Below are 25,850 nucleotides of genomic sequence, written 5' to 3'. Positions count from 1 at the left end.
TCTCTCAAGATCCTTAAGAGCTTGTCCTCCTCACTATCTGAAAGGTCAGATGCAATAATAACAGGTAAAGTAGATGCATCACCTAAAAAAACATACCTCAAGTGTTCAGGCAATGGTTTAAGCTCCAAGGTAGGTGCTTCCTCAATAGATGGTTTGAGCTTTCCTTCAGCATTTTTGAGGTCAGAAGTACCAAGAGATTCAAATGGCATGTGTAGCTTTCGCCTCCAGGGAGAAGCATTTAGATATTGTAGTTGCTCATTGCCATCCTCATCATCACTGTCAAAATCTCCCACTAAAGCCTTCTCTAATGCATCAGACATTAGCATATGATCTAGTTCTGACTTAACCGCATAATCAATCAAATCCACTTTTAAGCACTCCTCATCTTCTGTAGGGAATTTTATTTCCTTGAATACATTGAATGTCACATCCTGATCCTGCACCCTCATAGTAAGTTCACCTTTCTGCACATCAATCAAGGTACGGCCTGTAGCCAAGAAAGGTCTCCCCAAAATTATGGGAATCTTCTTATCTTCCTCGAAATCCAGAATAACGAAGTCTGCAGGAAAGAAGAGCTTATCCACCTTTACTAGCACATCTTCCACAATGCCTCGTGGGTAAGTAATAGAACGATCAGCCAATTGTAGAGACATGTAGGTGGGCTTGGATCAGGCAAATTTAACTTTTTGAAGATTGACAACGGCATCAGATTGATGCTTGTTCCCAAATCACAAAGGCAATTGTCAAAAGACAACTTGCCAATGGTGCAAGGAATGGTGAAGCTACCTGGATCTTTAAGCTTTGGAAGTAACTTTTGTTACAGCACAACACTTTATTCTTCCGTTAGAGCAACGGTCTCAAGGTCATCCAGTTTCACCTTCCTTGAAAGAATACTCTTCATAAATTTTGCATAACTAGGCATTTGCTCCAGAGCCTCAGCGAAAGGTATATTGATGTGAAGTTTCTTGAACACGTCCAGAAACTTACCGAACTGCTTATCCAGCTTTTGTTGTTGCAATCTCTTAGGGAAAGGTAGTGGAGAATAGAGTTGTTTCTCCCCTGTATTACCCTCAGGAAGAGTGTGTTCAACAGTAGTCTTCCTTGGTTCCGCCGCTTTCTCCTTTTGCTTAGCTTCTTCATCACCAACTTCAGCTTCTCCTTCTTTTGCTTTTTCAGCATCAACAACTTTTCCAGACCTTAAGGTAATAGCCTTGACTTGCTCTTTAGCTTCCTTCTTGCCTGGCACTTCTGTATCACTGGGAAGTGTGCCAGGTTGATGATTGAGCACTGCATTGGCAATTTGACCGATTTGATTTTCCAAGGTCTTGATAGAAACCGCCTGACTTTTGCACAACAGCTTAAGTTCCTCAAAATCAGCACTAGAGGGTGGAGCTGCACCTCCTTGTTGAGGATATGATTGCCTTTGAGCATAATGTTGTGGTTGCTGGAATCTAGGTGGATTGAACTATTTACTTACGCCTTGCTGATATGGTTGCTGAATAGCATTCTGATTATTACTCCAGCTAAAATTCGGATGATTTCTGTTGTTAGGATGATAAGTAGCTGGCACAGGCTGCTGCTGTCGCTGATAATTGTTCACATACTGAACAGATTTGTTAACAAGAGAACACTGATTCGTAGCATGAGAACCTGCACAAAGCTCACAGACCATAGCTATCCGATTGACCCCATACGTGGCTAGAGAATCGACCTTCATAATTGACTTCCAGAATACCTGCTACCTTCCCAGGCATCATCCTTTGAGTTGGGTTTTGATGCTCATTTGTAGCCATATTCTCAATAAGATTATAAGCCTCAGTATAGCTTTTGGCCCACAAGGCACCTCCAGCTGCTGCATCGAGCATGGGCCGAGATTGGGCCCCCAAACCATTATAGAAACCAGTGATCACCATCCAATCAGGCATTCCATGATGTGGACACTTTCTCAACATCTCCTTGCAGTGCTCCCAAGCTTCGCACATAGATTCTGTAGGTTGCTGCGCAAACTGAGTAAGAGCACTCCTCATAGCCGCAGTCTTCGCCATTGGATAAAACTTAACCAGAAACTTTTGCGCAAGATCTTGCCAAGTAGTGATAGACCCAACTGGTTCAGAATATAACCAGTCCTTAGCTTTATCCCTCACAGAGAATGGGAAAAGCCTCAGCTTGATAGCCTCATCAGTCACACCATTATATTTGAAAGTACTGCAGATCTCGACAAAATTCCTTATGTGCATGTTGGGGTCTTCAGTCGCAGCACCTCCGAAAGAAACCGAATTCTGCACCATCTGAATAGTGCCCGGCTTGATTTCAAAGTTATTGGCCTCAATAGCCGGGTGCATGATGCTAGACTGAATGTCATCAATTTTGGGCCGAGAAAAGTCCATAAGAGCTGGATCTGCCGGAACAATACGATCACCCATGATTAATGGCTCTTTCTGCTCACTTCCTGAATCCGAATCTTCAAAATCTATCTTCTCCGGAATATCAAGAACTTCGTCTGTCTCCTCAGCCGTATCTAAAGTCCTCTTGCGAGTACGAGAACGAGTTTGCATAAACGCTCGCTAAAGTACCTGAAACACAATCGGAAACAATAAGTAACACGTCTTAATCACTGAGTCCTAATGACCAATGATGGTAAGTACATAAACTAAACAAATGCGTCGAGTCCCCGGCAGCGGCGCATAAAACTTGTTAGGGTGAAAACACGAGCTAATAACACACGCAAGTATACGCATTCGCAAGTAATATAGAATACTTTCTAGTTCGTTCCCACAGAGACTCAGACTAATTGTGTTCAATTAAACTCACTCACCAGTGTATGATTACTTCTCAATGTTAAGAAAATAACACTTAGATTTGATTAACTAAAAATTAACTACAATTAACTACGAGAATTAAACACTTAATTAACACTTGAATTAATAATATTAAAACACTCATGAGATCACAACTTCATTACTACTTCCTTCAATAGCTATTGTTATTACCCTTAACATGCAACAATGATGATATTAATCGAATAACATAAAACTGATAAAAGCCAACTTTCATTGTACTAATACCATTCTACCAAGCATCCACAACTAAGATAGAAGTTGAATAGGCATCAATTATGTTGAGTCCCTATATGTCTACAGAAATTGACAACATAACGATTTAAGCACAAGTTATTCCTTTTGATTACACAGGGCGAATAAAACGGTTAGAGTTACCCACTAATCATGCATACTCTTACATGAACCTATGCTAGCATGGCAAGTTCTAAATCTCAAGATCCACCATCGCTTCACAAGAGATTAACACCCTATCTTATATGTTCGCAACGCACATAAGACGAATACGCACAACCAATACTAGATATCATACAATCATCACACACTAAGGTATTAAAAAACTAACTAAAGAATTCCATAGTAAATCTGTTACGACCCCATGATCATGATTAGCCCATGATAGCACTCATCATCATCATGGGTTCATATGAAAACATGATAATAACACACGAGAATAATAACTAAAACTACTTATATTAAACCATAGTACGTCACAAGAGTAAATATGTTCAAAGTAAAGAAAACTAGCATCCAACGTTACAACAAAATAAAGAATCACAAGAATAAATGCTTCCTCTTCATTGCGGTATGCTAAAACGGTCTTCTTCCTTATCTCCTTGATCTTCGATTAATACTACGATCCAACCTTTGTGAAACGTCTCTGAAATATACTTATATAGGAGTCCCATAAAACCCAGCTAACTTAGAAGTTGGAAGTTAAACAGAATCAGGAGTCTAAAATAATTAATCCGATTTTCCGTCCCTGCGCGGCCGCTCAGCATTCCTAAGCGGGCGCTCAGCTTCCTGAGCGGTCGCTCAGCAGAGCTGAGTGGGCGCTCAGACCCCTTCTGGAATCTGTACTGTTTTTCTCCCTTTTCTTCGCTGTAATCTGCTCCTATCTTCCCACTTACAATGCTAAACACATGCCAAGGCTTATTATTGATGAAATCTCTTTTGAAATGTAATTAATACCCTGAAATGCACAAACACTAGAAAAACGCATTAAATACACAAAATACTTGATTTCAAGACACCAATTCAGGCTATTATAAGACATTCTAAGTGGTATAAAATGCCACTTATCAGAGGCCATGCCATCTCTTTCCCTCCCTTGTATCTAAATACCAGTCTTTCAGGAAGATATCTGTAAGCATCAATTCCTCTTACTTCTTCCAATTCATCCAAGTAGAGATTCAAGTTTGAAAATTCCTTGATATCACAAATATACATGAGATCTCTTTTGTTGACCGTGGGTTGGGATTTGGTTAGAGCTTTGGATTTGAGAGATACAGGCTTTACTTTCTTGTCAACTCAAGCTTTTCAGCTGCTCTTTGGATTAGATCAATGCTATCCAACACTGGGGGCTTTGTGAAAGCAACTATTGGCACAATCACTTTGCTGACTTGTATGTTTAGCACTTTTTGCTCCCCCTCACTTCTTGATTCCCCTTGACTGAATAAGACAATTGAGCTTGCTTATTCCCCCGTAGAAGATGTTTCTTTCTCCCCCTTTTTGTTATTCACAAGTTGAGTAGAAGAAGGGATTTGTGCTGCCACTAGCCTTTGAAGCAAGTATATTTGTTGTGCCTGATGTAGATGTATAGCTGTTAGAGAGGCTTCCATTGTTGTCATTCTTTTCTCCAAGGAATCCACTTTGGTGGCAAGATCAGTATTCTTCCTTAATTATCTTTTGATATCAAGCATTTTAGCTTCTGGAAGTTTTGCATCTATTCTATCAGCTATATCCTTCTTCACTTGAGTGAACTCTATTTGAATAGAAGTGATATCCTGATTGTGTTGGAAGCCTTGGATTTGTTATAGTTGAAGAAAAACAAGATGTGCTTGTAGAAGCTTCTTGGTGCTAGCATTTTTGGATGATTGAAGAGCAGACTGTGTTTGACTGATAAGTTGAATGAGTGTGGTCTTGAAATAATGTTCATCACATTTCTTAGAGAAGGCCCATGATGGCATGCCTGATCTGGAACTAGGGCCTACTTATCCCCCTATGTTCAATGGCTTTTCTTCACTTTCTTCATCCTCACCACCAAAGAAATCTTTTGAACCACCTGTCTCATAGTCAATATCACCAGTTGTAGAGGGCAGAGCTGTGATTGCATCCTTTGCTCTTTGCATAAACTGTGTGGTGTGCACCAAGTTTAGCATTCTTTCTGCATTGTCATTGCCCTGTCCAGCTAGAAGTTGATATGCTGGAACAAGGTGAGTAAATGTCTCAGCGTCCAAGGAGGTAGAATCTATAACAGCTTGACTTTGCTGAGATAGTCCCTCCCTGTCTGCATCCGGGACATTCATTAACTCACTTGCAAAGACATCCACCCTTATTTCTCCCGTACCTGTATTTCTCTCATTATATCTCTTTTCTTGCATCAAGGTCTCACCTTGGCTTCCCACCCTCACACCCTCACCTTCACAATCTAAGGTGGGACTTCTCTCACTTACTTTTGCCAGTCCTGAAGAAATGGACTGCATTAGATCACTCTTTTCCTCTCCTTTTTTCCTTAGGAGCAACCCAAACTCTCACTCAAATCACTCCCTTCCCTCAGTCCTAAGAGTGATTGCACTACTACTAAGTACTCTGCACTTGTAAGAATTGACAAAATTTGAAGCTGTGCATAGACACCTGATGGATGAGGAATATCCATCAGGTTAGCAGTTTGACTATCCGACGGATGACTGCTATTAAGCTTATCCATCGGGATACAATCACTACTCGACGGATGATAAATATCCATCGGGATAGAAGTAATAATTGAGTTTGGAGTGGAGACTATTGTAGACTCTGTGCAGATTGATGAATATTTTGGCACATATGTCTCAACAGTCTCAGAAAGAAATGGAAAGTGAGCCAACAAATCATCTAGAAGATGATGCTCACTTACATGGATTTTTGGCTTCTCCAAGAGAGTTAAAGATGGAGAATTTGGAAGTGATATGTTTATCATGTCAACATCCAATGAGTGTGTGGGAAAATTTGGTGTATCAGGTGCTTCAATTATGAGAGATTTTGGCTGTGACTCCACATTTATTAGAGCCACATCAACCTGACTTTGAGAAGGTGCAGTGACTGGGTCTTTTGCACCAGTTTGCACAGTGTGTGAGCCCTGTGCATCCCCAAGGGTTTTTGATCATTTCTTTCTGGCATAAGTTTGTGGTGAGCTAATGTTCCTACCCTTCTTGGCCTGTGCTCCTGGTTGGGAGTTTATTTCAATGGTAACATCCTTTTGGGAGGATGAAACCAGTAATCACCCTGTCCCTCACCTTTCTTGCCCTCCTTCACACTCCCCTCTTTAGGTTTAGTGGATTTTACAACTGATTTCTTTTGAAAGAAATCAGAGGGGGCTTTCTTAGCTTTGGATTTAGGAACTTTTGTTGGTTTGGTAGCTTGGGTAGGCAACTGTTGGGTCATTAACACAGTTTCCATAGCTACACTAGAAAGCAAAGAAATTTGTGAGGTTGGAAGAGTGGAGACAGAAGAGATTACCTCACTTACCTGAGGTCCCTCCATCACTGAAAAGTAGTATAAGGGAACCTCCTTGTGATGGTTTGCTCTGTTTAAATCTGCAATGATCCTTCTTTCTTGAACCCAACAATTTAACTTGTTGGTTGGGTTCTCAATCACAATATCTTCAGTAAGATGGTTAGCAAGCATCATAAAGAATCTAGCATAATAGACACTTTTACCTCTCTTATTGATCTCTTCTAACTTAAAGCCTAACTCAAACTAAACCAAATCACTGAAATTAAAGTACTTATCAGTAACTAGCATGTAAAGCATGTTAAGCATAGAAATGTTTATAGAGTCAAAGTTACTAATTTTACCAGAAAATACCTTAGTTACTACATCACACAGGTAACTCCATTTTTTCCTAAGACCCGACCTCCTAAATTCACTTAATTTAGAAGTAGTGAGTGCATAGCCCATGGAATTAAGCATATTAACAATGTCAGTGTTTGTGTGTGGAGCAGTTACAGTATTATCAGGATTCTTGAAGCATGCTTTAACAATATCACTATTTATGCAAAACTGCTTACCTTTCAGAGTGAATGTGATGGTCTTGTCTGTCAAGTTGTACACTGCAGTTGTCCATATCTCCTCAACAACCTCACAGTAAATAGTGGGTGATTCCAACATGGCATAGTTGAGTTTGCAGTTCCTCACAAAATCCATCATTTTGTGATAGTCACCAGACTGTTGAATCTCTTTGTTCACCAAAGCTGAGAAGTTGTTTTTCTCATAGATATAACCGGTTTGAGACATGATTTTCACTACATGTGCCATTGTTAGAGATTTGGAATTTGCAGAGAGAGAGTTTGCTTTTGAGAAGAAAGAAATTAGAGCAATTGAATCTTGAGAATGATAAAAGAAGTGAATAAAAGCGAATTTGCTTTAATACTATCTCAGAAAATAACTGTCAAAAATAATAAAGTAAAATAAAGTAGCCAATAAAAATTGCTTAAAATAGCCGTTTAAAAATAAATAAACTGTAAAAATTCCATCATTTATCGGTCGTGTCATGCTTACAAGTTGTAAGTATACTCGATGGATAATGTTCAGGGAATTAACGGCTAGGATTGAGACAATTCGACGGATGAGGATAAATCAGTTATCCGTCGAGTTATAAAATATTCCAGAAAAATAATTGATTTTATTGACAAATTGTATTCCGACGGATGATCAAACTCGATGGATAATGATCATCCGTCGGGATGTAAATTTTGACTTAGCCAAAATTTCATCCAAAAAAGAAAAATCAATTATATTTCTGGCTACATAACAACTTGCAAAATATCTGAAATGATTCAAGAAAAATTTAGCCTAATTCACTTACCAACCTTGAGAAGGTGGATTCATCTAGTGGCTTGGTAAATATATTTGCAAGCTATTTTTCACTTGAAACAAAATGCAGTTCCAAAGTACCATTCATCACATGTGTAATATCCGGGATATATCGTGTAATTATTTTTGATATTATTATGTGTGCCCAGTATCTATTCTGTGAGTTAATTGTTAAGTGTTATCTGTACTTGAATATTCAAAAATAATATTAATTGAGTATTTTAATTTTTATATGTCCAAAATAAAATATAGATAATTGTCATATCTTCCTAATTATTTTTATGTTGATTTATGGATTTATAAGAATCATATGAAATTTTTAAAATCTTTTTCCGGGTAATTAAAATCTATTTTATAAAAACGGGAACCAACCGACGTCAACCGTTGTTACGTTTTTGGAACCCGAAACTCTACCGAGAACTCCTTCCTAACCTAATTGTAATATTCCGAGCATTTTTCATGTTCCGACTTTTTCGATCCGGCTTACGGTTTGTCCTGCGCGGGTCCCGGCGCAACATTATTGATACAATATTCGTTTCAATAAATCAATAAAACCCGTATTTTCGATAAACGGGAGATTTTTATTAAACTATCCCAATTATCACTTCGTAATACGTGTAACCAGGCGCTGAGACCAAGACCACAGTACAAATTGTACTAATTTGGATAATTATCCCAAAAACCAATACCGTTTGGATCAGTTTTTACAGATAAACGTACTGTTTTTATCCGGAATGATCCAACGGGATACAAATTTTCCGTAATTATAAATAGCCTTTTACCGTATTTTATTTCGTATCAAAATCATTTGCAGATAGTTAATTATATAATTTTCAGAGAAAAACCCTAATTACATAAACTGTTCTAAGAATCAAATAGCAAAACGAAGGCGTTACCGATCTCTGTTTTTAAAGCTTGAGTAACCAAAACGAAGGATTTGAGGTGTTCTATCAGATTCTGAGCTTTGTTTCACTGCAGAAATCAAGGGTATTTTTCTAAAAAATTATTTATTTTTGAATTTATTTTATTAAAAATATGAATTTTTGTTCGGATGATTGTTTGTATGATTTGATGATTGCATGTTGTAGAGCTTGTTTTCCTGATGATTTTCATATGTCATACGTCTGATTTGGAGTTCAATAACATGCTCAAAAGTGGGTTTAATTCTCGAATTTCAAAATTAGGGTTTATAACCCGTATGAATGTTTTCAATTGAAATTTGGGGGTTTTTGATTCAGGGGTTATTAGCTGTTGATTTATAGTGGGTTGTGTTCCTTATAAAATTTGCAATCGATTGATATATAGCTCGTTAACAGAGGATGCTTGAATCGAAGGGAGTTGTGTTTTAAAGATTTGCGATGTTCGCCGGAAACCGGCGATGTTCTTGGCCAATTTCCGGCCAGAACATGGATGATTAGAATGTTTTGAATGCATGAACAAGTTCCTGGTGTTGTGTAGTGTTGATCTGGAGGTGTTGGTGGGGTGAGGACGCCGGGATCGTCTTCTCCGGCCACCCCCGATTTTCCGGCGACTGAAACTGCAAAATTGCAGTTTAGTCCCTGTATTTTTGAAGATGGTGAAGTTTAGTCCCTGTAGTTTGCAAAGTTTTCAAAAATAGGATTCTTGTTTATAAAATATTTAAAAATCATATTTCCTATTTATTTTTATTATAAAAATTCATTTTTAATTTCTGAAAATTATTATTTTAATTCCGAAAATTATTTTTAATTCACAAATAAATCTGAATTAATTAGTTAATTAATTTCAGTTAATTTATAATTGATTAATTGGTCAATTAATTCGAAAATTAATTGATAAATTGATTTAATTAATTATTAATTGATTTTAATTAGTTATTTAATTAGATTTAATTATTTAAAAATGATTTAAAAATTCTGAAAAATAGTTTCGAGCTTTAAAATATTATTCTAAATTATTTCCAAGGCTCGATAATTATTCTAAAATTATTTCGGAGCCAGAATGGGCCAACCGAACCCTGTTTATTAACCCGAAATTGATCCAACGACCCGTTTTAATTCTGAAAAATGTTTTAAAAATCATTTTAAATACCCGAAAACATATTATGACCCGAGACTTCTTTATAGATGATATGTCATTGATTACGTGATGTATTATGTGTTATACGTGACCTGTTGTTTGACTATCGGTCTATATATTCGGTGTTTACTTGGTTATTGCATAGATTTCAATCCGTTAATCGGATTTGGGTAAAACGAAGGGTAGATAGAAGTATGTGTTGAATAGAATCCTGTGAGTTGATGATTGATAGATGCTTATGATATGTGAGCAGAAGAGGCAAGGCGTAGGAAAGGGAAACAGGTAGTTGAGGAGTAAGACGATTGTGATTGAAAGCAAGTGCAGGATAGTAAGCTAATATCAGGCAAGTGTTCTGAACTTTCTCGAGATATTGTAATTCTTGATAGTCTTGTTGACATTGCAAGTGCTTTGAAGCACGGAAACCTAAATCCTGATTTCAGTTATTGTTCTTGAGCTATGAACCATATTCTTTCTAAGCCATTGATTATTGTATACCCAAACACGAACCACAAATCTACGATACTACTCCACAAATACATACAAACTAAATACCAGACACTGAACTGAATTATTATATACTCAATCCATGATATCTTATGCTTTGAAAGACCAAATACTTGAAACCCTGAAATGTTGTTTCCTTTCTTATCCAATTCTTTCATTACCCAGCATTCAAGCTTTGAAAGTACCTTGTTGATCCTTACAAGGATTGAAACCCTTTCATTGTTAAACATTTATTGTTGTTAATTATTTCGGTTATTGTTTATTATTGCATATTCTGTTATTATGCTAGAATTGGATTGTTTTTTTTTTAAAATTGTGGACCAGATTCGTGGTCAGACCATATAATGGTCAAGTTAGGCCAATGTGTGCCTTGGATCCAGTAGTTAGAGCAATGTTGTATGCCTTGCTCGGGGTTAGTGCGTGACTGATCAGCAGCCTAACCTTGGTTTTTAAATTAAAAGTATAATATCCAATTCTAAATCATAATCCATTGTTCACTTGATATCATAAACATATTCACCTGATGATCATTATTCTCAGTTTTGTCATTGTGACTTACTGAGCTGGTTAGCTCATTCGTGCGATGTTGTTTATATTCTTTCCAGTTAAAAAGGAACCAGTTGGTAAAGAGGATCCCTAGTCCAGCGCGAGAGCTAGGGGTTCAGGTTGAGAAAGCTGAGCTAGTAGGCTTCTTTTGGAATAACTTAAGTTTGTAAAAGTTTGTAATAATGTTTAATACTCAGTTTGAATTTAAAATAGTTGGGATTTGAACGGTTTGTAATATATTAGTGTGTTTGGCTTGTGTACATACTTTAACCTGTTACGGTCCGTGGTGGTTGGTAAGTAGGGTCAGTGCATATATTATTATTATCTTTATTATTGTTATAAGCAGGTTATAATTAAGGTGTGTGTGTGGACCCCAAACTTCTGACCCGGGTTTGGAGGGCGCCACAGGTTTGGTATCAGAGCTACAGGTTATAAGTCACTGACACAAGCCTAGGTTAACGGGAATGGGTAGAAGGTTGGGATTAGAAGTAAGGCATAGGATGATAGAACGTTGAGAGGTTGAGTGTTTCGGTAGCTATTCCACCTCCAGGCATGAGGCCACCTGTCAGAGGACCCCCACCTGCTGATTCAGGCTTTACTAGTCATTCAGTCACAGGAGTACCTTTCCAGTTCTCTTCTTATCCTGTCCCATATCATCAGTTTGAGGCTTGCCTTATGGAGCAGCGATTCCTACAGGGTCAGATCCAGGAGTTATTGCATATCATGCGTACCAGAGAGATGGGGAGTGGTGAGAGGCGACTTAGGGAGAGGCTCCAGGCATTTCGTAGAGCAGCTGCTGTGAGGATTGCTGAGGCTACACATAAGGACATCACCCCTGATTTCCTAATAGAGTGGGCTAAGTGGGTTCTGGAGGAGCTTGAGGAGATAGGAGGTCCAGATTTGCCATGAGCCAGAGATTCAGAGATGGAGATACTGAGTAGTGTTGTATGGTTATATAGTATGTACAATAGTGTGTAGTATGTATCAGAAGACTTTTGAGTTGTATTTATAGACTAGCGATGCTGACTAGTGAGTAGGTTGTTGTACCCTTTTTGCTTTTACTTTCGAAGCGTCTTTACGCTTGTACTACCCTAAAACTTTTGATCTATATATATCAGTACCTTTTTCCTTTCCAGCACTGTCATTTATTTTATTGCACCAGTTATACCCTGTGATACCATGTGCCCTGTTTTCCATAACTGTTTATATTCTGTAAAGAAGCATGCAATTTACTTAGTTACAACTGTTTTCAAAAAGAGATATTCCTGTTTTACAAAACTTTTCTTTTATGCAAATATTTGATTCAAAAGCTAAATAAATTGATTGATTCTTTACGAAAAATGCCTCCCAAAAGAAATACCCGCACCAACACCCAGAATGAAGAAACCAACAACAACAACAATAACAATCAAAATGATATAAACCAGAATGTGAACCCAGGACCCATGGACCCAGCAATAGCCCAGATTCTTCAAATCTTGGCCCAACAAACAGTTCACCTGGCACAACAACAGCAGAGACAGACCAATCCCCAGGTAACTTTCAAAACTTTTCAGGCAATAAACCCACCAGAATTCAAGGGTTCCTTAGAGCCAATTGAAGCAAATGTTTGGTTAAAGGAAATAGAAAAGGCATTTGCCCTAGTGAAAGTGAAAGAGGAACAGAAGGTTGAGTTTGCAAGTTACTATCTGAAGAATGAGGCCACCTATTGGTGGGAAATGGTGAAGACATTGGAAGGCACAGATGTTATTAGTTGGGAAAGGTTCAAGGAATTGTTTTTAGAAAAGTATTTTCCTCAGTTTGTTCAGGATCAAATGGAGCTGAAGTTTTTAGAGTTAAAGCAAGGGAATATGTCGGTAACAGATTATGAGGGGAAGTTTGAGGAATTGTCAAGGTATGTGCCGTCGTATGTTGATACTGATAGAAAAAAAGCTAAGAGATTCCAGCAAGGCTTGAAGCCATGGATCAGGGGGAAGGTAGATATTTTTGAATTGGATACCTACGCCGGGGTTGTACAGAAAGCTATGATCGCAGAGATAGAAAGTGAGATGTTCCAGAAAGATAAGGAAAGCAAGAAAAGGAAAGTTGAGGGAAGTGAGGGTCAGTCACAAACAGGGAAGTTTTCAAATTTTAAGAAGGGCAAGTTTCATCCAGGGAGAAATTTTAATTTCAGGAGACAAAATGCAAGAGACGGAGGCCAGGGCAATCGTCTAGCTAATGTGAATCTGCCGAATCAGTTGAGATTAACTTTTCCAGATTGTCAAGTATGTGGAAAAAAGCATGGAGGAGTTTGTAACAAGTTGAATGTGGTATGTTTTAAATGCAACCAGAAAGGGCACTACTCGAGGGAGTGCCGAAATCAGCCAGCAAGAGAGCCAGCAAATAAAGATCAACCTATCCGGAATCCAGCAGTGAAAGTTCTAGTCATTGGATTTACATGCTTTAAATGTGGGAAGCCAGGACATATGGCCAGGGATTGCAATACACCAGCCCCAGTTAGTAATGCATTGAGAATTATGGGATCTACCCCAGTAGTAAATGAGACTCCAAGGGCTAGAGTTTTCGACATGTCAGTGAAGGATGCTATCCAGGATACGGATGTCGTGGCAGGTACGCTTAATGTGAATTCTTTATGTGCCAAAGTGTTAATAGACTCGGGAGCAACTCGATCGTTTATTTCACAAGATTTTGTTAGTAAATTAAATTGTCCAGTTGAGTGCTTAAATGAAATAATGACTGTGGAGTTAGCAAATCAAGAACGTGTAGCTTTGAATCAAGTTTGTGAGAATTGTGAGGTTGAGATTTTTGGTAGTAAGTTTTGTGTAGATTTGATACCATTTAAGTTAGGAGAATTTGATGTGATATTAGGGATGGATTGGTTATCTAAGCATGATGCTCAGATAGATTGTCGAAATAAGAAAGTAATGGTGAAAATGCCAGACGAAAGAATAGTAACGTTCAAAGGTCAGAAACAAGTAAAGAAGTTCTTAACGATGATTCAAGCCAAGAAGTTACTACGGCAAGGATGCGAGCATTTCGTAGCATACGTGATTGACAAAAGTCAGGAGCCAGCAAAACTTGAAGATATCCCAGTAGTGAATGAATTTCTAGACGTATTTCCCGACGAGTTACCAGGACTTCCTCCAGATAGAGAAATTGAATTTGCAATCGACTTAGCACCTGGAACAGAACCAGTATCCAAAGCCCCGTACAGAATGGCGCCTGTTGAGATGAAAGAGCTAGCAAAGCAATTGCAGGAATTGTTAGAGAAAGGAGTAATCAGACCCAGCATATCCCCGTGGGGAGCCCCGGTATTATTTGTCAAGAAGAAAGATGGAAGCATGAGACTGTGCATCGACTATAGGGAGCTCAACAAATTGACGATTAAGAATAAGTATCCGTTACCCAGAATTGATGATTTGTTTGACCAATTGAAGGGAGCCAATTATTTCTCTAAAATCGATTTAAGATCAGGATATCATCAACTGAAAATCAAACCAGAAGATATACCAAAGACAGCTTTCAGAACAAGGTATGGACATTACGAGTTTTTAGTGATGTCTTTTGGATTGACCAACGCCCCAGCAGCGTTTATGGACCTGATGAACAGAATTTTCAAGGAATATTTGGACAAGTTCGTTATAGTATTTATAGACGATATTTTAATCTATTCAAAGACGGAGGAGGATCATGCGGAACATTTAAGGACAACTTTGGAGATTTTAAGGAAAAAGAAGTTATATGCTAAATTATCAAAGTGTGAGTTTTGGCTACAAGAAGTTCAGTTCTTAGGACACATAGTCAGTAACGAAGGGATTAAAATGGACCCGGCAAAGATCGAGGCAATTACGAATTGGGAAAGACCGAGAACACCCACTGAGGTAAGAAGTTTCTTGGGATTGGCAGGATATTATCGACGATTCATTCAGAATTTCTCAAGGATTGCCACACCATTAACAAAGCTTACACGAAAGAATGAAAAGTTTATATGGAATGACAAGTGCGAAGAAAGTTTTCAGGAATTGAAGCGGAGATTAATGACAACACCTGTTTTGTCACTTCCAGACGATCAAGGGAATTTCGTAATTTATAGCGATGCTTCCTACAAAGGATTAGGATGTGTTCTTATGCAGCACGACAAGGTGATTGCGTATGCGTCAAGGCAATTGAAACCACACGAACAAAAGTATCCTACTCATGACTTGGAGCTAGCAGCTATAGTTTTTGCTTTGAAGATTTGGAGATATTATTTGTATGGAGAAAAGTGTGAGATTTTCACGGATCACAAAAGTTTGAAATATATATTTACCCAGAAGGAACTTAATATGAGGCAAAAGAGATGGTTAGAATTGATCAAAGATTATGATTGCTCGATTAATTATCATCCCGGTAAGGCGAACGTTGTAGCAGATGCGTTAAGTCGGAAGGAAAGGTTAAATGTGTTATCCGTACCTGAAGAGATATATAAAGAATTTCAAAAATTGGAATTGGAGATTAGAGTTTGCGAGCCTGAGGAAGCGAAAGTGTACAGTATGACTTTCCAGCCGGAGTTGTTGGAGAAAATAAAGAAATGTCAGAAAGATGTAATGGATCAAGATATAAATCGTTTGGTAGGTGAAGAATTATGCACGCAGAAGGATGATCAAGGCATTTTGAGATTTTCATCTAGAATTTGGATTCCACCAATGACGGAGTTAAAGAATGAAATTTTACAAGAAGCACATAGTTCAAGATATTCCATCCATCCAGGGAGTACTAAAATGTACAGAGATTTAAAGAAAAATTATTGGCGGCTAGATATGAAGAGGGAAATTGCGGAATGGGTTAGCAAATGCTATACCTGTCAGAGAGTTAAAGCAGAGCATCAGAGACCAAGCGGATTGCTACAACCATTGGAGATTCCAGAATGGAAGTGGGAACATATTACCATGGATTTCATAGTTGGATTACTAAGGACAAGGGCTAATCATGATGCGATTTGGGTTATAGTGGATAGACTTACCAAGTCAGCTCATTTTCTGCCTATAAATGAAAGATTTTCGCTCGACAAGTTGGTCCATATATACCTAAAAGAAATTGTAATTCATCATGGAGTTCCAGTGTCTATCGTATCTGATCGAGATCCAAGGTTTAATTCAAGATTCTGGAAGAGTTTTCAAGAATGTTTGGGAACAAGACTGAATATGAGTACAGCTTATCACCCCCAAATGGATGGCCAAAGTGAAAGAACGATCCAGACAATCGAGGATATGTTACGTGTTTGTGCTATTGATTTCAAAGGAAGTTGGGATGAACATTTACCCCTGGTAGAGTTTGCTTACAACAACAGTTATCATGCCAGCATTGGAATGCCACCCTATAAAGCCCTTTATGGACGCAAATGTAGATCTCCAATATATTGGGACGAAGTAGGAGAACGCAAAATACTCGGACCTGAATTGGTGCAACAGACAAAGGAAGTTGTTGAAATTATCCAGAAAAGATTAATAGCCGTACAAGATCATCAAAGGAAATATGCAGACCAGTCAAGAAAAGATATGGAATTTGAAAAAGGAAGCTTAGTATTATTGAAAGTATCACAGTGGAAAGGACTAACGAAGTTTGGGAAGAAAGGGAAGCTAAACCCAAGATATATTGGACCTTTTGAGATCCTAAAGCGCGTTGGCAAAGTAGCTTACGAATTGGCGTTACCTCCGCACATGGAGCACATTCACAATGTTTTTCATGTATCGATGCTCAAGAAATATAATCCAGACTCCAGGCATGTAATAGAATATGAGCCAATAGAGCTTTAGGCAGATTTATCATATGTAGAGAGTCCGATAGAGATTCTAGAGGCAAGAGAGAAAGTATTGAGAAATAAAGTGGTAAAGTTAGTAAGAGTATTGAGGAGAAACCCAAAGGTTGAAGAGTCAACCTGGGAGTTAGAAAATGATATGAGAGAAAAATACTCTCATTTGTTTTTTTAGGAGATTCTGAGGACAGAATCCTTTTAAGGGGGGAAGGATGTAATATCCGGGATATATCATGTAATTATTTTTGATATTATTATGTGTGCCCAGTATCTATTCTGTGAGTTAATTGTTAAGTGTTATCTGTACTTGAATATTCAAAATTAATATTAATTGAGTATTTTAATTTTTATATGTCCAAAATAAAATATAGATAATTGTCATATCTTCCTAATTATTTTTATGTTGATTTATGGATTTATAAGAATCATATGAAATTTTTAAAATCTTTTTCCGGGTAATTAAATCTATTTTATAAAAACGGGAACCAACCGACGTCAACCGTTGTTACATTTTTGGAACCCGAAACTCTACCGAGAACTCCTTCCTAACCTAATTGTAATATTCCGAGCATTTTTCATGTTCCGACTTTTTCGATCCGGCTTACGGTTTGTCCTGCGCAGGTCTCGGCGCAACATTTTCGATACAATATTCGTTTCGATAAATCAATAAAACCCGTATTTTCGATAAACAGGAGCTTTTTATTAAACTATCCCAATTATCACTTCGTAATACGTGTAACCAGGCGCTGAGACCAAGACCGCAGTACAAATTGTACTAATTTGGATAATTATCCCGAAAACCGATACCGTTTGGATCAGTTTTTACAGATAAACGTACTGTTTTATATCCGGAATGATCCAACGGGATACAAATTTTCTGTAATTATAAATAGCCTTTTACCGAATTTTATTTCGTATCAAAATCATTTGCAGATAGTTAATTATATAATTTTCAGAGAAAAACCCTAATTACATAAACTGTTCTAAGAATCAAACAGCAAAACGAAGGCGTTACCGATCTCTGTTTTTAAAGCTTGAGTAACCAAAACGAAGGATTTGAGGTGTTCTATCAGATTCTGAGCTTTGTTTCACTGCAGAAATCAAGGGTATTTTTCTAAAAATTTATTTATTTTCGAATTTATTTTATTAAAAATATGAATTTTTGTTCGGATGATTGTTTGTATGATTTGATGATTGCATGTTGTAGAGCTTGTTTTCCTGATGATTTTCATATGTCATACGTCTGATTTGGAGTTCAATGACATGCTCAAAAGTGGGTTTAATTTTCGAATTTCAAAATTAGGGTTTATAACCCGTATGAATGTTTTCAATTGAAATTTGGGGGTTTTTGATTCAGGGGTTATTAGCTGTTGATTTATAGTGGGTTGTGTTCCTTATAAAATTTGCAATCGATTGATATATAGCTCGTTAACAGAGGATGCTTGAATCGAAGGGAGTTGTGTTTTAAAGATTTGCGATGTTCGCCGGAAACCGGCGATGTTTTTGGCCAATTTCCGGCCAGAACATGGATGATTAGAATGTTTTGAATGCATGAACAAGTTCCTGGTGTTGTGTAGTGTTGATCTGGAGGTGTTGGTGGGGTGAGGAGGCTGGGATCGTCTTCTCCGGCCACCCCCGATTTTCCGGCGACTGAAACTGCAAAATTGCAGTTTAGTCCCTGTATTTTTGAAGATGGTGAAGTTTAGTCCCTGTAGTTTGCAAAGTTTTCAAAAATAGGATTCCTGTTTATAAAATGTTTAAAAATCATATTTCCTATTTATTTTTATTATAAAAATTCATTTTTAATTTCTGAAAATTCTGAAAATTATTATTTTAATTCCGAAAATTATGTTTAATTTACAAATAAATCTGAATTAATTAGTTAATTAATTTTAGTTAATTTATAATTGATTAATTGGTCAATTAATTCGAAAATTAATTGATTAATTGATTTAATTAATTATTAATTGATTTTAATTAGTTATTTAATTAGATTTAATTATTTAAAAATGATTTAAAAATTCTGAAAAATAGTTTCGAGCTTTAAAATATTATTCTAAATTATTTCCAAGGCTCGATAATTATTCTAAAATTATTTCGGAGCCAGAATGGGCCAACCGAACCCTGTTTATTAACCCGAATTGATCCAACGACCCGTTTCAATTCCGAAAAATGTTTTAAAAATCATTTTAAATACCCGAAAGCATATTTATGACCCGAGACTTCTTTATAGATGATATGTCATTGATTACGTGATGTATTATGTGTTATACGTGACCTGTTGTTTGACTATCGGTCTATATATTCGGTGTTTACTTGGTTATTGTATAGATTTCAATCCGTTAATCGGATTTGGGTAAAACGAAGGGTAGATAGAAGTATGTGTCGAATAGAATCCTGTGAGTTGATGATTGATAGATGCTTATGATATGTGAGCAGAAGAGGCAAGGCGTAGGAAAGGGAAACAGGTAGTTGAGGAGTAAGACGATTGTGATTGAAAGCAAGTGCAGGATAGTAAGCTAATATCAGGCAAGTGTTCTGAACTTTCTCGAGATATTGTAATTCTTGATAGTCTTGTTGACATTGCAAGTGCTTTGAAGCACGGAAACCTAAATCCTGATTTCAGTTATTGTTCTTGAGCTATGAACCATATTCTTTCTAAGCCATTGATTATTGTATACCCAAACACGAACCACAAATCTACGATACTACTCCACAAATACATACAAACTAAATACCAGACACTGAACTGAATTATTATATACTCAATCCATGATATCTTATGCTTTGAAAGACCAAATCCTTGAAACCCTGAAACGTTGTTTCCTTTGTTATCCAATTCTTTCATTACCCAGCATTCAAGCTTTGAAAGTACCTTGTTGATCCTTACAAGGATTGAAACCCTTTCATTGTTAAACATTTATTTTTGTTAATGATTTCGGTTATTGTTTATTATTGCATATTCTGTTATTATGCTAGAATTGGATTGTTTTTTTTAAATTGTGGACCAGATTCGTGGTCAGACCATATAATGGTCAAGTTAGGCCAATGTGTGCCTTGGATCCAGTAGTTAGAGCAATATTGTGTGCCTTGCTCGGGGTTAGTGCGTGACTGATCAGCAGCCTAACCTTGGTTTTTAAATTAAAAGTATAATATCCAATTCTAAATCATAATCCATTGTTCACTTGATATCATAAACATATACACCTGATGATCATTATTCTCAGTTTTGTCATTGTGACTTGCTGAGCTGGTTAGCTCATTCGTGCGATGTTGTTTATATTCTTTCCAGTTAAAAAGGAACTAGTTGGTAAAGAGGATCCCCAGTCCAGCGCGAGAGCTAGGGGTTCAGGTTGAGAAAGCTGAGCTAGTAGGCTTCTTTTGGAATAACTTAAGTTTGTAAAAGTTTGTAATAATGTTTAATACTCAGTTTGAATTTGAAATAGTTGGGATTTGAACGGTTTGTAATATATTAGTGTGTTTGGCTTGTGTACATACTTTAACCTGTTGCAGTCCGTGGTGGTTGGTAAGTAGGGTCAGTGCATATATTATTATTATCTTTATTATTGTTATAAGCAGGTTATAATTAAGGTGTGTGTGTGGACCCCAAACTTCTGACCCGGGTTTGGAGGGCGCCACAACATGTTCCCTTATAAAGTGGTACTTGATGTCTATGTGCTTTGTTCTTGAATGTTGTACTGGATTTTCAGTGATGGCAATTGCACTTGTGTTATGACAGAAAATAGGAATCCTATCCACTTGTAGACCATAGTCCAACAATTGGTTTTTCATCCACAAAATCTGTACACAGCAACTACCAGCAGCAATATATTCAGCTTCAGCTGTAGAAGTAGAAACTGAATTTTGCTTTTTACTGAACCAGGACACAAGCTTGTTTCCTAGAAATTGACAGGTTCTTGTTGTATTTTTTTTGTCTATTTTACAACCTGCATAATCTGCATCTGAATAACCAGTTAGATCAAAACCAGAATCTCTAGGGTACCAAATGCCAAGTTTTGGTGTTCCCTTGAGATATCTGAAAATTCTCTTAATAACTAGCAAGTGAGATTCTCTAGGATCAGCCTAAAATCTAGCACAAAGACAAGTAGCAAACATTATATCTGGCCTACTAGCTGTTAAGTACAGAAGTGAACCAACCATGCCCCTATAACTTGAAATATCCACAGACTTTTCAGTAGTGTTTAAATCAAGCTTAGTTGCAGTGGGCATGAGAGTTTTTGCAGATGTGTAATCCATTAGATCAAACTTCTTTAAAAGATCATGAATGTATTTAGTTTGACTAATGAATATTCCATCACTAACTTGCTTAACTTGTAAGCCAAGAAAGTAAGTTAGTTCTCCCATCATGCTCATTTCATACATACTTTGCATCAATTTGGCAAACTTTATGCAAAGTTTTTCATCTATAGAGCCAAATATAATATCATCTACATAAATTTGAAAAAGTATACTAGAGCCATTAACATTTTTAAAGAATAAAGTTTTATCCACAGTACCTCTTGTGAAGTGATTTTCCAAAAGGAACTTTGATAAAGTATCATACCAGGCTCTAGGTTCTTGCTTCAGTTCATAAAGTGCTTTCAAAAGATAGTAGACATGATTAGGGAAATTCGGATCTTCAAAACTAGGAGGCTGACTGACATAGACTTCCTCCTCCAAATCTCCATTTAGAAAAGCACTCTTGACATCCATTTGATAGACCTTCAAATTGGCATGGGCTGCATAGGCTAAGAAAATTCTGATTGCTTCAAGTCTTGCAACAGGAGCAAAAGTTTCATCAAAATCTATTCCTTCTTGTTGACAATAGCCCTTAGCAACCAATCTAGTTTTGTTCCTGACCACTATGCCATTTTCATCCATCTTGTTTCTGAATACCCATTTGGTGTCAATTGGATTCTTTCCTTTAGGCTTGGGTACCAGCTTCCATACTTTATTCCTTTCAAATTGGTTTAGCTCCTCCTGCATAGCTAAAATCCAATCAGGATCCAACAAAGCTTCTTCTACCTTCTTTGGTTCTTCCTTAGATAGGAATCTGCTATAAAGACATTCTTCTTGAGTTGCTCTCCTTGTTTGAACTCTAGAAGATACATCACCAATGATGAGCTCAAAAGGGTGATCTTTTGTCCATTTTCTTTGTTGAGGTAGATTAGCTCTAGATGAAGAGGCCTCATTGTTGTCTTGATGTGTAACTGAGTTTTGATTATAAGAAATTCCCCCTGAGTTTGTGAATCTTTGATTTGAAAAAGGGGAGCTTTCTGTGAGTGATCTACCTTGATTTTCAGCTTCTCTCAATGACCCGACAGATGGTGCACTCTGTATTCCGACGGATGAAGCTGGTTGTCTCCCGACGGATAAAGCAGATTGTCTCCCGACGGATGAAACATTTTGCAACTCGACAGATGTTGAATTTTGTGCTTCATTAGTAGTAGATTTTTCTGCATTATCATTTGTCATTATTTCCTGATAACTTTCATCATCACTGTCATCACTAACCATCTCCACATTATCAAATTTTAGGCTCTCATGAGAATCTTCATCTTGCAGTCCTTCAATTTTTTATCATCAAATACAACATGTATTGATTCCATAACAATGTTGGTTCTTAGATTGTAGACTCTATATGCTTTTCACACAGCATATCCAACAAAAATTCCTTCATCTGCTTTAGCATCAAACTTTCCATGTTGATCAGTTTGATTACTCAAGATATAACATTTGCAGCCAAATAAATGAAGAAAATTTAGAGTTGGCTTCTTGTTCTTGAACAATTGGTAGGGTGTCATACACTTTGCATGATTAACCAAAGAAATATTCTGAGTGTAGCATGCAGTATTTACAGTTTCAGCCCAGAAGTATGTTGGTAACTTTGATTCTTCAAGCATTGTCCTTGCAGCTTCAATAAGTGATCCGTTCTTTCTTTCCACTACTCCATTTTGTTGTGGAGTTCTTATTGCTGAAAACTCATGCATAATCCCATTCTCTTCACAAAATGCCCTCATAACAGAATTCTTGAACTCAGTTCCATTGTCACTCCTGATTCTTCTAACTTTGAAATCGGGATGATTGTTGACTTGCCTTATGTGATTGATGATGATTTCATTAGCCTCATCATTAGACTTAAGGAAATATGTCCAAGAGAACTTTGAGAAATCATCTACAATTACTAGGAAAAATCTTTTTCTTGAGATGGACAACATATTGACTGGTCCAAACAAATCCATGTTTAGCAATTGCAGAGGTTCTTCAATTATTGAATCAAGCTTCTTCCTGAATGATGCTTTAATCTGCTTTCCTTTCTGGAAGGCATCACACAGTCCATCCTTAGAAAACTCCACCTGAGGAATACCTCTAACCAGTACTTTCTTGACAAGCTCATTCATGGTCTTGAAGTTTAGATAGGACAGCTTCTTGTGCCACATCCAACTTTCATCTTGACTTGCTTTACTGAGAAGACAAGTGACAGATTCTGCATTTAATGAGTTGAAGTCAGCTAGGTACACATTTCCTTTTCTCACTCCAGTGAGAACCACTTGGTTGCTCTTTTTGTTTGTCACAACACAGGCTTCTGAATTGAAGGTTACTGAATTACCTTTATCACAAAGCTGGCTGATACTCAACAAATTGTGCTTGAGACCATCCACTAAGGCAACCTCCTCAATGATGACATTGTCTTTAGAAATCAAGCCATATCCTACCGTATAACCCTTGCCGTCATCTCCAAAAGTAATACTTGGGCCAGCTTTCTCCTTGAACTCTGTGAGCAGGGTAGAATCTCCAGTCATGTGTCTTGAACAACTACTATCCAAGTACCACAGATTCTTTCTGTTTCCCTACACACATCAAAACCAAATCAAGTTGATTTTGGTACCCAAGTTTCCTTAGGTCCTGCATTGTTAGCTTTCTTCTTTTGTTTCTTAAGTTTGATCTCATTTGACTTGGAAATATCAAATTCATCCTTAGTCATCTGAGTTGGACCTTTGAAACCAGTCATTAAAATAGAATTATCATGCACATTTTGATTAACAGGAAAAGGCATGTTGTTTGCAAACATGTTATTCCTGTAAGGCATGCTAAATGGCATTTGAGACATACTAAATGCAGCATAATAAGGATTAGGTGCAAATGGCATATTAGCAAATTGTGCATTCATATTCTGTGCAGACATAGCACTCATAGGCATAGAAGGCATGGCATTCATGTTGGGAAAAGAAGATGGTACAGATATAGGAGTAGGCATAACAAGTTTGCAATTAACAGACAAATGATTAACACTACCACACTTAACACAGATTTTTCTTGGAGCATATTTATCAGGTGTGTAGTTGTTATGTTTGTTAATCCTTACCTTCCCATTTCTATAATTTTTTTTTTAGTTTTTGTTTTAACCTCAATCTTTTCTAATCTTTCATTCAATTGCTTGATAGACAGATGACCAACATTCACTTTCTTCTCCTTCTTCACTTGACTTGATTCTCCAGGGAACAAAGTTTTTGGAAACTGATCCATAGTTATCATTTAACTTAGTAAGTTTGGCTTTGCTCACTGCTTTGCACACAGCTGACGGATGAGGATTTGTGTCACTCGACGGATAATCCTTTTGATTATCCGACGGATGACTCTCATCATCCGTCGAGTCCACATCTGTTAGCAATCCTTCAACCAAATTGGATTCCAGCTTCTCCTTACTCTTTTTTCCAGGCTGTATCACAAAAGGACTCAATACCTTAAACTTTGGTGATTTGAGCATGAACATTTCTAGATGATTTCCATGCCTTAATCACCTCTTGTTTTCATTCAAGTTGCTTCTTCAAAATCTCTTCTTTCTTCAAGGACTCAGTTAATTCCTCCTTACCAATCTTACATTCGATTCTCAATTTCTCAAATTCAATAAACTAAGACTCTAGCACATTATTCCTCTCACTTAAAAATAGATTGTTTTCTTTGATTTTAGCATTTTCCTTAGTGAGAGACTTAAGTGTAACACGCAAATGATATAATTCTGTAGACATGTCATTAATTACATCATTACACTCAACTTTAGATAAATGTTCTACGTTAGTGGTGATTACCTGATTACTTGAAGAACTTGTTTCTGTTTCATCAGATTTGGCCATTAGGGCTAGATTTACATAGCTGACATCTTCATCCTTATCCAAACCATCTGCTGCCCAGTCATTTTCTTGTGTAATAAAAGCCCTTTCCTTTTTTTGAGCAACTCAAAATACTTTTATTTATAATCCACAGGCTCAAACTTCTTCTTGCTGGAATCTGACTTTCTATACTCACTGACAAAATGCCCTGCCAAGCCACATTTGAAACATTTGAATTTTGATTTATCCACCGTATTTCTATTTGGCTTAGCTGCTCCAAAGTTCTTCTTGAACTTGAGCTTGGCAAATCTTCTGGAAAGGAATGTAAGATGTTCATCAATATCATCCATATCATCTTGGCTAAAAAAATCTTCATTTTCAGCTACCAGCCCCTTGCCCTTGTTTTCACAAACCTTTGTAGTAGACTCAACAGCTTCTACCTTCACTTCCTTCTCCTTTTCCAACTCAGCAACCAGTGCTATGGACCCTCCTTTCTTCCTTCCTTTCTCCATCCTTTCATCTTGCTCTATTTCAAGCTCATAAGTTTTAGGGATGTCATACAGTCTCTCCAAGGTAAACTCCTTGTAATCCTGAGAATTTCTCAGTGAGACTGTCATTGGTTTTCACTCCTTTGGAAGAGATCTAAAGAACTTGAGATTGGAGTCTTTTGTCTAATAGACTCTTCCATGCAACTTAGGAGCATTTAGCAGTTTTTGAAATCTACTAAAAATGTCAGTGAGAGACTCACTATCTTCACAATGAAAGTGCTCATATTGCTGAATTAGCAGCTGCATCTTATTCTCCCTTACTTGCTCAGTACCATCACATATAATCTGAATTACGTCCCAAACCTCCTTAGCTGTTTTGCAGGTAATGATGTTATCAAACATATCACCATCAACTCTATTGAATAATATATTCATGGCC

At 37.2% G+C, this 25,850-nt stretch overlaps 1 non-coding gene across 1 annotated transcript; it reads left to right on the top strand.

Moving 5' to 3' along the window:
* The first annotated feature begins 1,923 nt into the window (after positions 1-1,923).
* On the top strand, positions 1,924-2,030 carry LOC141698968 (small nucleolar RNA R71). Its single transcript, XR_012565462.1, has one exon. It is a non-coding gene; the product is annotated as a small nucleolar RNA R71 (small nucleolar RNA).
* The last annotated feature ends 23,820 nt before the right edge of the window (positions 2,031-25,850 follow it).

This window comes from Apium graveolens, chromosome 11 (assembly GCF_009905375.1).
Source record: "Apium graveolens cultivar Ventura chromosome 11, ASM990537v1, whole genome shotgun sequence".
Taxonomy (NCBI): Eukaryota; Viridiplantae; Streptophyta; class Magnoliopsida; order Apiales; family Apiaceae; genus Apium; species Apium graveolens.
This window is presented reverse-complemented; position numbering and strand designations above follow the sequence as displayed.